Consider the following 16,346-nt stretch of genomic DNA (forward strand, 5'->3'; position numbering starts at 1 on the left):
GTTTTGGATCAGAGCTTTTTTCGGTACAGGGTTTGGGGGTTCCGTCTCAACCGATCTTCCCTTTTGCCACAATTCAACTGCCAACCTCTGTCTAAACTTTTTTAGGTTTATGTTTTTCAGGCTCTTCATGTTGCATTCTCTCCTGTAGAGCAGCCAAGCATTGTTAACCGATATGTCTAACATTTGGCCAAAGATGTTCATGTACCAACGACGGCTCTTGAAAGATATTAAATAAAGAGCTATCAACATGTCGCACAGATCAACGCCTCCCATATGTTGATTGTAGTAGCTGACTAATTGGGGACATGTGACACCAAATTTTTTTTTTCTGTTCTTTGCTCCATCTCATGACTTCTTGAACAGGGTAAGCATCTGCATAAGAACAGGCCAAAGTTACAACCTTATTATCGAACCATTTTACAATGACGATCTTTTTATCGTTATCTACGACTTGGCTAAATCTTGTGTATCATTTTCGGAACTGTCTAATAAATTCATGCGCTGTAAGCTTGAGTCAATGGGAGGGCAGGATGAGGAGGACAAATCTTCAGTTTTATTATGAATAGCAATATCCTCATCAGGTTCAGAATCAGTGTCTATATCTGAAAGAGCATATTCAGGCGGTACCAATGCTACTAAGCGTTGTCCTCTTGACATGAAGTTCTAAAAAAGACAAAAATAGTAAAATTCAAAACATATTACATATGCGGATCCCTAATATAGTATTATAATAAACAACAAAAGTTAATTTTCTAATAAGTCGACAACGAGAACAATACTGGACATATAATTTTGTATATAGTTTTCTATAACTTTGATAAGGGGAAGAATACTGGACATTCAGGTAGTGGGTCTTGTAAAAACGAAACAAATCACAGTAAGACAATAAATATATTATAAGTAGCTTTATGTGTATTTTATCTGGAACTTTCAATGATACTACGAAAAAAATAAGCCGTAAAAAATGAATAAAGTGCAACTTACCGAGAGCCTGCGCACCACGTTGCTTCTTCCCACCATCTCGCCGGTGACTGCTCGATTCCCGTCGAAGTGTGTGCCTCACCGATTTTTGACAACGTAGTTAGATAGTTAAGGATTCGATTATGCCATCTTAGTTCAAGTTATAAGGTCTAGTTTTTTAGGCAGATTTTTTTTTATTCAACGCGAAGTATACTGCACGGCGTCGAATTAAGGGTTAAGAAGTGGAAGTGAATAATTTAATTACTACAAATTGTTATTTGCAGCCTAAGTCTGTGTTTTTATATAAGATTTAAAAATGTTCCTGCCAAAGTGATTTTCTACCAAAAAAAACTTAAATAATTACCATAATAGATATTATAATTACTCATAAATGTTAGAAGACTGTATAAAGTGATCTCTATTGTTTATATCGTTTTGAAATACTAATAAAAAAATATATATCACTGATGATTTTGTTCATTTATCTACCGTAACATCGTGCCCCGATGATGTAACAACTAGCCCCAATTCCGGGGTAAGATGTTACAATCTACTTGTTTAGTTAAATTCTCCATTGTGAAAAAAATACATAAATTTTAATAATTTTTCAGTCATATTTCCATAGCTAAATAGACATACTAACATTACAAGTTATCAAATGTATAATTTATTTGATAGCTTTTGTCATATTAACAACCATCGAAAAATTGTAACAACGTGCCCCCCGCTCCCCTAGGGCTTTTCAAAGCGTAGTCTCTCGTTTTCAGCGCGTGTAGCGGGTTTGGAGGAGTGTTTAGGTATAATTTGATATTTCTAAATGAAGAGCCCAGGTTACGTCGACACGTCTTTAATATTGAATTATAACACCTTACACAAAGAGCAGCAAACATGCCAAACATGAAAAATCACTTTAAAAAATCACAAGGCGCAAAAAATTTACAACAGCGCGCAATTCTGTGTTGCTCTCCAATGAGCTTTTCAAATCAGATGATGATTATACAATATAAATACCTACTAACCTTACTAATCTTGAAGACAAACCGCTTCATGTAATTATGATTGAACTTCACGTACAGGTAAGTTCGTTTAATCATTAATTATACACATAATGATTATACAACAATTTAGTATACTCCATATGTATTTAAAGACATTTAAATACAAAATGTTTGTTTCTGTTGAATTATAAATGTTAGGTTTACAAAGTATTATGAAACAAATCCATTTGAAAGTCTTTTAACAATAGACAATAATTATATTTTTTAATATAATTGTCATTGGTTATAAAATGTGGCTATAATTACAGATTTCAAAGGAAATTTCAATTGCACTCACTTATCTATTATAAAACCCCACATAGATGAACAGAATTATTTTAACAGGAAAAGATACCATTCCTTAAATGTGCAAATGGTAAGCTATATTTCTTTGTATACATATTATTAGTTAGTAAGCATTGTTTTTAATCATGTTACATTAAAACAAAATAACAAAGCAACTGCAAATAGAATATTTTTTATAACTTAAAATTATTGTTTTCAGATATATGATGGTAATTAGATTATTAATGTCAATGCGAAATATGGTGGAGCCACGCATGATTCCTTCATATGGTCATCCAGTGAAGTGGAACCATACATGCGTGGACTTCACGAAAAAGGTTTGACATTGTGTTCTGTACAATATTGCACTGGATGCTCAATTACCTCCCCCTAGTGAGCAACAAGAGGATGGTGATGAACCGAGTGTGGGGGTTGGACCCATTTCCAGCAACCAAGACGAGCTAATGAGTGGCAGAATAATGCTAAATAATCTATGGTAATGGCGTGTAGTATGTAGCGTGAACTAGTCATTCCTTGGTCCGACTAACTGGAACAGCACCTGGCACTGGCAGCACTGCACACTCCCGATTCACTGGAGCATTATTTTATTGACAAATAAGTTTGGTAATTAACCATAGTTTAATGTTTTAAAACAAAAGTTTGTAATTTTTGTTATAAAGACTGAAGTAGTCATTTAGTTCATTGTTGAATTAAGTATATTATTATAAAGGCTAGAAGAGTGAAATTACTTACTAAATAAAGACTAATTAAAATTAAGTACATAAGTGCAGTATTACTTTTAAACCTACAGTGTATTACTTTTAAAGTGTTTTGTGTGTAGTTTTAAAGTGTATTACTTTTAAACCCATTCAATGTGCCTGACCAAGTAGTTTTGTATAATATTTTTTCGCTCCTAAAATATTATTTTGTTCACCTAAACAGATTTAAATAATGAAACTGCATTAGTTACTGTGATTAGTTACAGTATATATTAATCCTTTTAAAGTTTCCGAATACTGGTCATATTAAAAATATAAAAAATTGATCATCGTTGCAGCCTGTTTTTTTTTACATTTTTAAGTTTGTAATTTTTGTTTTTGTATTTTTTGTTCATATTTAAAAAGGTGTGTACTGAATTAATGGTGGTATAAACTACTTAACTAATTAAGGAATAAAATATACTACTATTATTCATGTTTTATTAATATTCTTAAAACTAAAACAAACACTTAAAATAAATTAATATTGTGCAAAGTTTTTGTTTGGTTAGCTATGTATTTAAAAACTTTTTTTATTCATCCTATAATAATTTTTTCTGTAAGACGATTCAGTGTTCTTAAGTTGGGCAAAACAAACATTTTTTCCAATAATCTGTATGATTCGGGCTTTGCTTCATGTGTCATACCAGTGCAGTCAACTTTTCATCTAAGGTGAATCTTCTAGCCATTTTATTTTTGCGACATTGTTTCAACTGCATCAACAGAATGATCCGTGCCTGTTAGCTATCCAAAAAATCATCAAAGTTTTTAAACAACACTTCATTATTTCCATAGGCAGCAACCTGTTTCAGACTTTGTGTGGCTGTTTTACCCAAACTATCAGAAATTATTTTGGTTACTTACTTCACAAATTTTCTTTTCTTTCACTTTCATTCTATTAACAAATGTACACAATTTTTTAATAGTTTACTTCTTTGGTCTCCGTTGACACCATTTGTCAGGAAGTACCAAACTGGTATTTTCCAACCGGAGTTTAACGCCGTAACCGTAAAGACCAAAGCATCCTTAGCTAGCGGAATACTATAGGAGTCTAGATTATGTCCTACATTCACGTATCCGACGGTACGTTTGCCATCCCACTGTAGGTGTTGTCGGATTGACATTTCGTCAAGACTAAGGCAGCATAATATTTTTTCATTAGACTTACTAACTAATAATTTGATAGCTTAAAAAGCTTCACTTGCGAATCCTGGTTCACAATCCACACATTTATACCACCTATACAGAGTTTTAGGAAGGGGCAAGCATGTGTTAAATTGCTTTCTCACAAATTCATAGGGCTTAAAAAATGCAAACACAATGCAAATTTTCGTAAGGATGGCGAATAATTTCGCTGACAGTTCGTTTTATCGAGGTATGTTTTAAGAAAATCTGCATTTTCACATTCAACATTTGACAGTAAATCTAATTCTTCAGAATGCATTTGTAATTGTAGTATGCATTTTAATTCAGTGCTGTCTTTTTATGCACAGCTTGCGACGATTATTAGATTTTGTCTACTATTTCTGCAGCAGATTTTCTAGTCGTTTTTCCTCCTTAAGAGTCGCTGGCTGGACAAGAGGTTCTACATCATCTCCATAGCTGGGACCGGCCTAAAATGAAATTAAGTAGTTAATTTCACAGTTCTTCTTTTATATTTATTAGGGTTCCGAACATCCGAATGTAAAAACGGAACCTTTATAGGATCACTTGTGTGTCCGTCTGTCCGTCGGTCGCAGGGATGCTTACCACAGTTGACTTCTTTGGTTGCACTTCTAGTAAAATAACCACCTTCTTTAATTTTTTTTTCTTTTTAGGTTCGGAACCAGTAAATACACCTCAGCCCGTAGCGCCGATAGTTGAACTTCATAATAATGTTTCGTCATCTTAGATTCCTCCACCAATTGTCGCATGTTATCTGAGGCAAGCCGCTTGTCTTACTTCTAAAGGATCCATTAGTTCTTTGTATCGATATTGCGCTCTGTGGAAAAAAAATTAACATAAAAAATTATGTATTTGGGTGCGGGTAATAATGCATAATTTATTATTAAAAAGTTTCAACACAGAAAAAATTGAACACCAGATAAAATAAAAGAAACAATAAGCTTAAAACATTTAGTTACTAAGTATAAACGCTAATTCTGTCTTTTCTTTTAAATTTATTCCAACGCTATTCAGCCATTTTGGCGAAATTATTTCATGTGACACCGAACATTATTAAAATAGATTATTGTGAATTACTTTGCACCTGTTGCGGCGACTCATGTTTCTGATACCCACGGCTTGCTGTTTTCGACGAACTAGGAATTGATATATCATACGCCTCGTGTATAATTGTGTTATGTTTCCCATGACATTTGACACATCTCTTTTCTGAAAAACATGGCTTACCATTATGTGAATAAAGGCAACATTCGCAACGTTGGTTTGTTTATTTGTGGAAATAATAATCAAATTATATAGGGCTTTTCAAAGCGCAGTCTCTCGTTTTCCGAGCGCAATTGTGTGTTGCTCTCCAATGAGCTTTTCAAATCAGATGTTGGCTTGTTTATTTGTGGAATAATAAACAAATTATCTTATTTGACTTGAATCTATTTTACATTTAATGTTGGTATTAAGACACTGCACCATATGGAGTAGGTCAGTTTTGTTCTCCTTTTCATTTGTCGGGACATTACGTATCTCTACGCAAGTTAAGCGGGTGTTACGCTGCAAGCCTTCGATTTTGGATTCAAGTGATTTTATGTATGCGCGATCCGATTTATGTAAAATTAATTTTTCCGAGCGCAATTGTGTGTTGCTCTCCAATGAGCTTTTCAAATCAGATGTTGACTTGTTTATTTGTAGAAATAATAAACAATTTATATAGGGCTTTACAAAGCGTAGTCTCTCGTTTTCAGCGCGTGTAGCGGGTTTGGAGAAGTGTTTAGGTATAATTTGATATTTCTAAATGAAGAGCCCAGGTTACGTCGACACGTCTTCAATATTGAATTATAACACCTTACACAAAGAGCAGCAAACATGCCAAACATGAAAAATCACTTTATCACAAGGCGCAAAAAATTTACAACAGCGCGCAATTCTGTGTTGCTCTCCAATGAGCTTTTCAAATCAGATGATGATTATACAATATAAATACCTACTAACCTTACTAATCTTGAAGACAAACCGCTTCATGTAATTATGATTGAACTTCACGTACAGGTAAGTTCGTTTAATCATTAATTATACACATAATGATTATACAACAATTTAGTATACTCCATATGTATTAAAAGACATTTAAATACAAAATGTTTGTTTCTGTTGAATTATAAATTATAATGTTATGAAACAAATCCATTTGAAAGTCTTTTGACAATAGACAATAATTATATTTTTTAATATAATTGTCATTGGTTATATAATGTGACTATAATTACAGATTTCAAAGGAAATTTCAATTGCACTCACATATCTATTATAAAAACCCACATAGATGAACAGAATTATTTTAACAGGAAAAGATACCATTCCTTAAATGTGCCAATGGTCAGCTATATTTCTTTGTATACATATTATTAGTTCGTAAGCATTGTTTTTAATCATGTTACATTAAAACAAAATAACAAAGCAACTGCAAATAGAATATTTTTTATAACTTAAAATTATTGTTTTCAGATATGTGATGGTAATTAGATTATTAATGTCAATGCGAAATATGGTGGAGCCACGCATGATTCCTTCATATGGTCATCAAGTGAACTGGAACCATACATGCGTGGACTTCACGAAAAAGGTTTGACATTGTGTTCTGCACAATATTGCACTGGATGCTCAATTACCTCCCCCTAGTGAGCAACAAGAGGATGGTGATGAACCGAGTGTGGGGGTTGGACCCATTTCCAGCAACCAAGACGAGCTAATGAGTGGCAGAATAATGCTAAATAATCTATGGTAATGGCGTGTAGTATGTAGCGTGAACTAGTCATTCCTTGGTCCGACTAACTGGAACAGCACCTGGCACTGGCAGCACTGCACACTCCCGATTCACTGGAGCATTATTTTATTGACAAATAAGTTTGGTAATTAACCATAGTTTAATATTTTAAAACAAAAGTTTGTAATTTTGGTTATAAAGACTGAAGTATTCATTTAGTTAATTGTTGAATTAAGTATATTATTATAAAGGCTAGAAGAGTGAAATTACTTACTAAATAAAGACTAATTAAAATTAAGTACATAAGTGCAGTATTACTTTTAAACCTACAGTGTATTACTTTTAAAGTGTTTTGTGTGTAGTTTTAAAGTGTATTACTTTTAAACCCATTCAATGTGCCTGACCAAGTAGTTTTGTATAATATTTTTTCGCTCCTAAAATATTATTTTGTTTACCTAAACAGATTTAAATAATGAAACTGCATTAGTTACTGTGATTAGTTACAGTATATATTAATCCTTTTAAAGTTTCCGAATACTGGTCATATTAAAAATATAAAAAATTGATCATCGTTGCAGCCTCAACCTGTTTTTTTACATTTTTAAGTTTGTAATTTTTGTTATTGTATTTTTTGTTAATATTTAAAAAGGTGTGTACTGAATTAATGGTGGTATAAACTACTTAACTAATTAAGGAATAAAATATACAACTATTATACATGTTTTATTTAATATTCTTAAAACTAAAACAAACACTTAAAATAAATTAAGTACATATAAATCCTATAAAATTTAAAGATTTTAATCTAAAATAAACGCTCAAAAACATTTAAACATATAAATATAACACAGTACATATTTTACATAAGCTCTATAAAAAAAAAAGAAGGACGCAACTCCAGTCGCAGTCGCTCCATTTCTCTTTTATGGAGTAGTTCCTCACGCTCCCTTTCTCGCTCATGGAAGAGCTTGTCTTGCGCCTCCCCCAGGCGTCTCTGTTCAACTGCCACAAATTCTGAAATATACAGCTAGGTTAACAAGGTGCAATTTCAAACTTACTTTCTTCAACTTATCTTGTGATTTATGTACCCCACCACCAACTGAATTTAGTAAGACTGTCAGCCTTGCCCACATTTGGTCGGCTTTTAAGCCTCGGCCAAACCTGCGCGTCGGTAAAGCGGGACGCGGGACGCGATGCGGGAGCGTCTGCAAAGCGAAACTGACGTGCATACCTGCGCGACTGCTGCGGCGCGAATCGCCAATTTTCTGCGTCGGCTCATAGTGAGCCGCTGACTGTGCCTTATAATGTGAAAGCGCCCTAAGTATTATCACAAAGTATTCTTATATTTTAACTTAATTATTATTACTTACAGGAAAAGGTTATGGGTACACGATATTAACAAGGAAAGAAAAAAATATGGGGAATACCATACCCTAATGAGAGATTTACGAAACAGCCCACAACGGTTTTTTATCTATTTCAGAATGCCAGAAGCATGTTTCGATGAAATTTTATAATTGATTAAAGAAGACATAACAAAACAAGATACAAAATACCGCGAAGCTATTTCTGCAGAGGAACGGTTAGCAATAACTTTAAGGTTAGTACCTATGTTTTGCATCTGCTCACACCCAATTTTGCAAAATCTCTATAATCAAAATTATTTCTGACATATAAATGACATAGGTTAAAGAAAAAAGACTAAGATTTAATCATTCAGAGGTTTAATCATTTAAAATTATGAAGTCAATATAATATGAAAATCAGATTTAAGCCGAGAATGTTTTTAAATATTTCGCTGCTATAGAATCACCATCAGCATTTACTGTCTCTTGATTCAAACAGCAAAATGCAGTTCATGTTCAAGAGTTGTAACCACAGCCTCGGCTGTTGTCTCGTCTGAATTATTATTATAAATAATCGGTTGTAAATTAACTGTTGAACTTGTATTAGGAGTGTTGGAATAATCGGCGTAATTAGAAAAGTTTAAAGTTGCCGTAGCCGCAGATGATGTCATTTCTGTGTTACTGTTATTAATTAAGTCCAAAATATTTGGTGCACTTGTATTGTAAGTATTAGAATAATTGCCATCATCGGAAAAGATTGAAGGAGTCGATGAATTAGTGTAAGTGTGCGAGACACGTGTGCTTTCATCGATCTCTCCTAATTCTTGTTCCGCTATGATTTGAGCTAGTTTCATTTTTATAATAGTCTGTCTACGGAGCGACAATCTCTTAACACTCTTTGCATATCCAATAAATATATGTTCCAAATCGTCCATTTGTGATTGTGATCTCTTTTGTGATTTCCTTTCAAAATATTCTAGCACTTGGTTGACTGGCGTGACTTTATTGTTATTTTTTTGCGTAAGAGTGTTAGATCCAGGCGGAGTATTTGAAATAGGTGCATTTCGTGCAGCAATGATCTCAGCCTGTGATGCAGAAGTTTGTGTTACCGGTTGTGATTCATTATTCTCAACTGCAATATTTTGGGCATCGTCGGTTTGATCAATGCTTTCGTTTTCAGAGGGATCATTAATATTATCTATTGTTTTAGCAAAAGTTAAATGTGGTTTTAGTAATTTCATTTGTTCGGCCCACTGCCACTGGCCGTAGTTTTTCTTTGCTGCTTGTCCTGTAGTGGTTTTCGTACTTTTAAGATATTTTGCGAGTGTATCACGGAGATTTTTCCACTTTTTTTTCGCAGCATCACCTGGAATTTTACTCGACCCTGAAGTCCCCGCTGAGGTCGAGATAGGTCACCATACCTATAGGTAACACACACCAACGAAGCACTTGGTATTAATGATTTCATTGTTTATTATAAGAATATTGAAGTAAGTTTGGAATCAAAACTGTATTTTTTTATAGTACCTTGCCATGAATTCTATTAGAGCAGAAAATTGCTCCGGGCTGGCGCGCAGTCTCTCCATTTCTAAACTAGAAAAATAAGTACACATTTTAATAAATCAAATTTAAACCTTGAAGACATAATATATTTTTATGCATCATTGCAAATGCAAAATTAACTTCTATATGTATTTTTATAATCTAAAGCAAAACCTGAATTTTTTATTTCACTTCAAATAAGTAAATTTTTTGATTTTCTACTTTTTCGGCAGTTTATTTGAATATTTTTCAACATTACTAATGTCAAACTGAATGACAGATCACAGTTTGACGTACCCGGACTGACGTTAGAATTCGAAGCCATAGACATTATAGTACGATCCAATAGAATAAGCGTTCGCAAAGTTGTAAATTTGTAATCCACATGGCTACCTGTCGTATAGCGTATTCTCTAAGACGTCAAAGTAGAAAGAGAAACGTTATGAAGCGTATGCCACTTGACTAGGCCTTCTTGAGTGCTTTCCCAAAAGCTGTATGTCTAAAAACTCCCCCATCAGATATACTTCCCTGAACACCAGCATGTACATACAAAAAATTGTAACGTGCATCTGTTACAGCAAATAGCACTATACTAAAAAAACTGCTTATTATTATAATATTGACTCCCACTGTTCGTGGACAGATAATTGTGAAAATGTGTTTGCCATCCATGGCACCCAAACCGTGAGGAAAATTCCAACGATCCTCGAAATCTTTCGCAACTTGCTTCCATTCTTCTGTTCCTGACGGCATCTGAAAAAAGTTTAAATTTATGTTCACAATTAGTTTCCAACTGAAAGTACATGTACTTTCAGTTGGAAACTACAACTGCCCAGAAGAAGTAGTGAATTCAGCAACAACTGACTCTATAGAAATCTTAGATACCAAAACCACGTGCTAAGAGATCTAAGACTACAGATACTATTAGAAAAGGCTCAAAACATTATACGTGGTGTTGGTAAAACAAAAAGAAATGATGGTTTCGGAGAGTATATAGCAAACAAGCTAAGCAAATATGATGATTACACCCGTGCTCAAGCAGAATTAAAAATTATGCAAATTCTGTTCGACTGTGATATGTCTATGCACAGAAGTCGACCTTCGTCTCGATTTACACCAAGTCCTCATAACATTAGTAGAGGTGGAGCTGGCACATCACAAAGCCAATATTCCTCACTACAACTTCAAAATAATATCCAGTATGTTGTTGTTCCTGATACTTCAATTCAAACTCAGTCAGAGCAAACTACTTTGCAGCATGTTTTGGATAATCAGTCAGTTCCTCAGTTGAATATGAATTCTGCTTTTGAAAAACTTGTGTCGTACTCCAATATGATGAATCACAAAAGTAAAAATTATTACTACCTAATAATACTATGTACCTTGGTAACATAACTTGTTATAATACCTATCTAGTTCTGACACGTTAACTATAAGTTTAGTAGGTACCTACTTATAATTACACCTTATGATTAAAATAATATACCTACATAATAAACCAATGTCAACTTACCTTGATGCATTCTTTTAATCCTTCTATCAAAGCTGCACAAACCTCTGGAACTATAACAGAAATCGAAGCATCTGACAGTTTGAATAGATACATCAAGCTTTTAAATGGATCTCCAGTTGCCAAATAACGTAGAGAGTTATTGGGAGGTGGCATTCTTAACTTTACACTCCTCGTTAGCAAGTCCCAGACGTGTTCTATAGGGTTCATATCGGGGGACCGTGCTGGCCACTCCATCACCGTCATACCAACATGGTTTAGGTATGTCTGTACTGTGCGAGCACTGTGAGCCCGTGCATTATCCTGCATTAAAATGAAGTTGTTACCAATTAAGGGGGCAAATGGCACAACATGTTCTTCTAAAATCTCCCTGATATATACCGATCAGCAGTCAGATTCCCGCCATCGACCACTACTAACTCCGTACGAGCTCCTAAACATATTCCTCCCCAGACCATAATGGAACCGCCGCCATATGCCACTGTATTTTCAAAATTAGACTGCATATACCGTTCTCCTTTGCGTCTCCATATTCGCTGCCTTCCATCAATTTGATTTAACATAAATCTGCATTCATCAGTAAAGAGAACATGTCCCCAGTCGTCGAAGTCCCAATCACGATGTTCACGGACCAAAGTGTAGACGGTTTGTGCGATGAGAGACATCTCAAATTTGGGGCTTTGGCGGGCACATACGAGCCTATACCCACTTCTTCGAATCTTCTACGAATTGTCCGCTCACTTACCCTTACTGCTCGTACCTCTTCCAGTCCGTTTCGTGCCTGTACCGCCGTTAGTCTCGTGTTCCGTCGGACTTGAAGTTGGAGAAAACGGTCATCCTCCTCGAAGTACATACACCTTTTCCGGCCTTGTCCTCTCCGTCTCGCTAGAGTATTCGTCATTCTGCATCGTTTGATGCTACGATGAATCGTTGATAACGATCGACGAAGGCTTCTGGCAATCGATCTGTAGGTTTGACCATTTCTCCTCATTTGATCTGCCCTAATGATTTCTGATGGCGTTAAATCAGGCATACTTGGATGCTCGTAAATTATCAATATGCGAAAAAACTCAAAAGCCTCAAAAAACTGCAATTCAAAGCTTTTCAAATGGAATTCACGAACCTTCTTAAAACAGACAAAGCGTTCGAAAAAATGAATCAATTAAAATTAAAAGAAAAGAATGAAAAAAATGACAAGCGCTTAGTATTCCATTCTTAAATTAAATCCCAAATTAAAAAAAAGTTTGTTTAGCCGGCCAGTAACACGCTAAAATGCGTAAATACTCCCTTTTTTTTCTGTTCCGCTAATTGTGCCGGTGTGTGTATTTTTGTGATGGCCGGGCAATAACTTGCCAATAGTGCAGCTACAATTTGCAGCAAAAGTTTGGTAGAACAAAACGCCAAAACACACTTTGCAGTAACATGTATAGTCACTGAGTAATATTCATAGTAAAATATTGATACAGTGCAATAACAAGCAATAACAAGCAATCGTACAGGAGAAAAATAAGCATTGTCCATCGTTGACATTAACTTGACTGACGTCTTGTTTTTTGAGGTTATTTTGTTCGTCCGTTCGTCTTCGTCTTATTGTGTTGTGTCGGATGTGTTTAATATTATATTTTTATTGAAAATGTCGTCAGAAGAAGACAACGAGGTTAATTTGAAGCAACCAACCAAAAAACGTAAACTTTACGGTCGATTGTCGGATGTTAATAAAAAGATTAGACTTTAAAGTCATGAAACTCGTCCAAGTTGTAATTGCAAGAGATACAAGTATTTTGAAGCTGTGAATGAGGAACAGAGGGCTAGAATTTTGAAGGATTTTAACCTGTTTCCGTCTAGGGATAAACAAAAGCTTTATTTAATAGGTCTAATAAGTGTTTTGGAAATTCAAAGAAGACGACCTAGAAAAGAAGAACCTAAAGCTAAGTTACATACAGCAAGTTACGCTTACAGAGTGAGAGTTGTAGGCGAAACCCAGCAGCTTGATGTGCCAGTGTGTGCCTCAGCATTTATTGCAATACATGGAGTAACAAGACAAATAATATGTTCAATAAAAAAATCGTTACTCACAACAGGCAAAGCCCCAACTAACATGAGAGGAAAACATTGCAACCGTCCTAAAAACTGAGTCAAATGCTTAAATCTAAAGTCATGGATCACATAAGGTCATTTCGAGGAAGAAAAAGTCATTACAGCTTACATGACAGCTCAAAAATTTATCTACCAGAGGAGTTGAATGTCAAGAAATTGTATGATATGCTTGAAGACAAAAATCAACTATCCTACGAAACATATCGATCAATATTCGTTAATCATTTTAACATAGGATTTGGATATCCAAGAAGTGATACCTGCAGTACTTGTGATGAATTTCTGGCTAAGGCAAAAGCTCTCACAATAAATCTAAAGAATGCTTCCGAGCTCGAAAAAGGTGACATTGAAAAAGAAATAAATAAGTTAGAAACTGAGAATAAGTTACATAAATTGAATGCTAATGTTTTCTATAAACGAAAAAGAGAAACTAGAATTCAATGTCAGCCATCTTCTCGAAAGGAAGCTATTGCAATGGACTTTCAAAAAAATTTAAGTATGCCGAACATTACTACAAATAACATAGGGTCGCTATTGACACATACGGAAGCATTGTGATCTTCAATACAATAGGAAGAAGTATTTTGATCCTGGTCTTCATTTGTATTTAACACAGTGTATGTCTTGATCACACCCTGGATCACACTCTCAATTGAGATATTTCGGTTTTGGTCTTCTATCTCTAATGTAAAACTTACTATATCTTAGTGTACATTGTTGTCTTGCTCTCTAAGTTTATTTAACTGAATGTCTTCAACTGGATTGGTATGTTTATTAAAGGTATTTTTGGTTTGGGGCTTTGTATGGCTTAAAGGAGATTGCCCAAGTGACTATGGCACTTGGTATCGCAATCAAACTTATTGTGTCAAGATGAAATATAGCTCAATTTAACGCTTGATGTTAGTACTTTTAGAAACGATTAAAGAATTGAAGCATTGGGTGCAACAAGGGCGTATGTTGTAAAATAGAGTTTCGAGAAAAATTATAATGAAAGTTGTAATGCCTTACATTATTTTAATACTTATAATTTGACTTAAATTTACTGTATAATTTCTTAGTCCCATGATTTATCAAAAAGATTAAGGTATTATGACTATTTTAAAACAATCAGAAATATCATAAAATCATTTTTTTTTAACTTGTGTTATCCGCCCTTGTTGCACCCAACTGGTAAAACAGATAGGACGTTAATTTTGCTATTGATTTTTAAAGAAAATAAAATAAGAAATGTAAGTTAATGTGTATTTATTACAATCACCGTTCAAATATTCAACTTAATCATTTTTTCTGACTTTCGTGTTTTTAATCAAATTCATCAAAATGGACTTTGGACTATTCTTAACCGTTTTTCCGAGATTTTTAGTAGCGACAGTAATAACTTTCTGCAAATGTTTATCTTTAATCCGTCTACTGTTAAAAAGTATTTCCATTATCTCGTTTCAACTTATCAGGCCCAACATTTTCTCTCAACTTTAACACTTTTTCTAAACACGACATTATGAGGGTATCTTGCTGCGCTTTGTCACCTATGTTCCAAAAGTTACAAAAAAATCTTCTCTGTGCATTTTTTTGGAACAACACGTGGTAATATGTTTAAAAATTTTTTAGGTATCTTCCTTCCGTGAGCTGATATATATTCTTCACATAAACTTCTCTAACTTTCGCACGTTTTTTTTCCACATGTTTTCATTCTTCACCTTCTTTTTTCCCCTTTTTTTGAGGGGCTCATGTCAGCATCTGATCTTAAGTCACTTGAATCACTCGTTTCAATCATTTTTTACACAATAAGTTTTTACAAACTGCAGACAGGTCGTAACTTTTGATATCTATGCAACAAGGGCGTAGTGCCACCTTTGACATTATTGATTCTCACGCCATCAAAAAGCGGCTGATCTAAACAAGTTTTCGGGATACGAAACTAGATGGCTCTGTGCATGTTTTGATGTAATAACATCAAAACGGACTTTGGGTACCGAACGCCCTTGTTGCTCCCAATGCTTCAATTTATATAAATAAGCCGCAGTTCGCGACAATAAAAATAAAACAATAGTTTTATTCAACACTTCAAAAAAATACTTTATCGAGTTTAAACTAACGATGAACGTTAAGTTTTACATTTATTACATAGGTAATATTTCAATTTACAAGACAAATGTGAAAAGTAAATCGTAATAAACATTACCTATTTCAAAATAAATTACGTCGAACATTGCGTCGAACATATTCATTCAAGATTCATTTCAAATAGAAACTATGACATAAGACGCAGGACGCTTACAAGAGAGATAGATATATGTGTCAAAACAAAAACTTTTACTTTTATTTCTATTTATGTGGTATAATTACGACTTAATAGTGATAAATATGATCATTATAAATACAAATAGGAATTAACAATATCACGAACACGTGACACAATTAGTATTTTACCGATTCCATATGTGGTCATACATGTTTCAAAACACAAACTTTTTATATTATTTCAATTTATCCGGTATAATTAAGACTTAATAGTGATACATATGATCAATACAAATAGGAATTAACAATATCACGAATACGTGGCACAACTCAAATTTTACCGATACCACCCGTGGTCATCCTCCTTTGTGTTGTTCTTGATAAATATGGAAGGGACGTCAATGATACACGCTAGATCAATGCAAACTGTTTTTATAATTTATTTCAGTCTACCTACACATATATTTTATTACATTACATACATATCACTTTTCCCTTCTTAATTAAACAACTATAATATATACAACTAGTATTCAATAAGTCTGATTCACACTAAAAATAACTTAATGTTAACAAAACAACATTTTACACTGTTATAACTTAAAGTATTCTATTTGTCATGTACATATTGTATATAGTAATGACGTATAA

The 16,346-nt window shown here is 34.0% G+C and overlaps 1 protein-coding gene across 1 annotated transcript in view; it reads left to right on the plus strand.

The window, feature by feature from the left end:
• The window catches only part of LOC123701331, a 92,773-nt gene extending 85,099 nt beyond the window's left edge, over positions 1–7,674 (plus strand). Inside the window, exon 4 of the mRNA XM_045648766.1 lies at positions 6,701–7,674. The gene's annotated coding sequence lies outside the window, so the exon portion shown is untranslated. The remainder of the gene's footprint in view (positions 1–6,700) is intronic.
• The last annotated feature ends 8,672 nt before the right edge of the window (positions 7,675–16,346 follow it).

The sequence above is a fragment of the Colias croceus genome, chromosome 21, assembly GCF_905220415.1.
Source record: "Colias croceus chromosome 21, ilColCroc2.1".
Taxonomy (NCBI): Eukaryota; Metazoa; Arthropoda; class Insecta; order Lepidoptera; family Pieridae; genus Colias; species Colias croceus.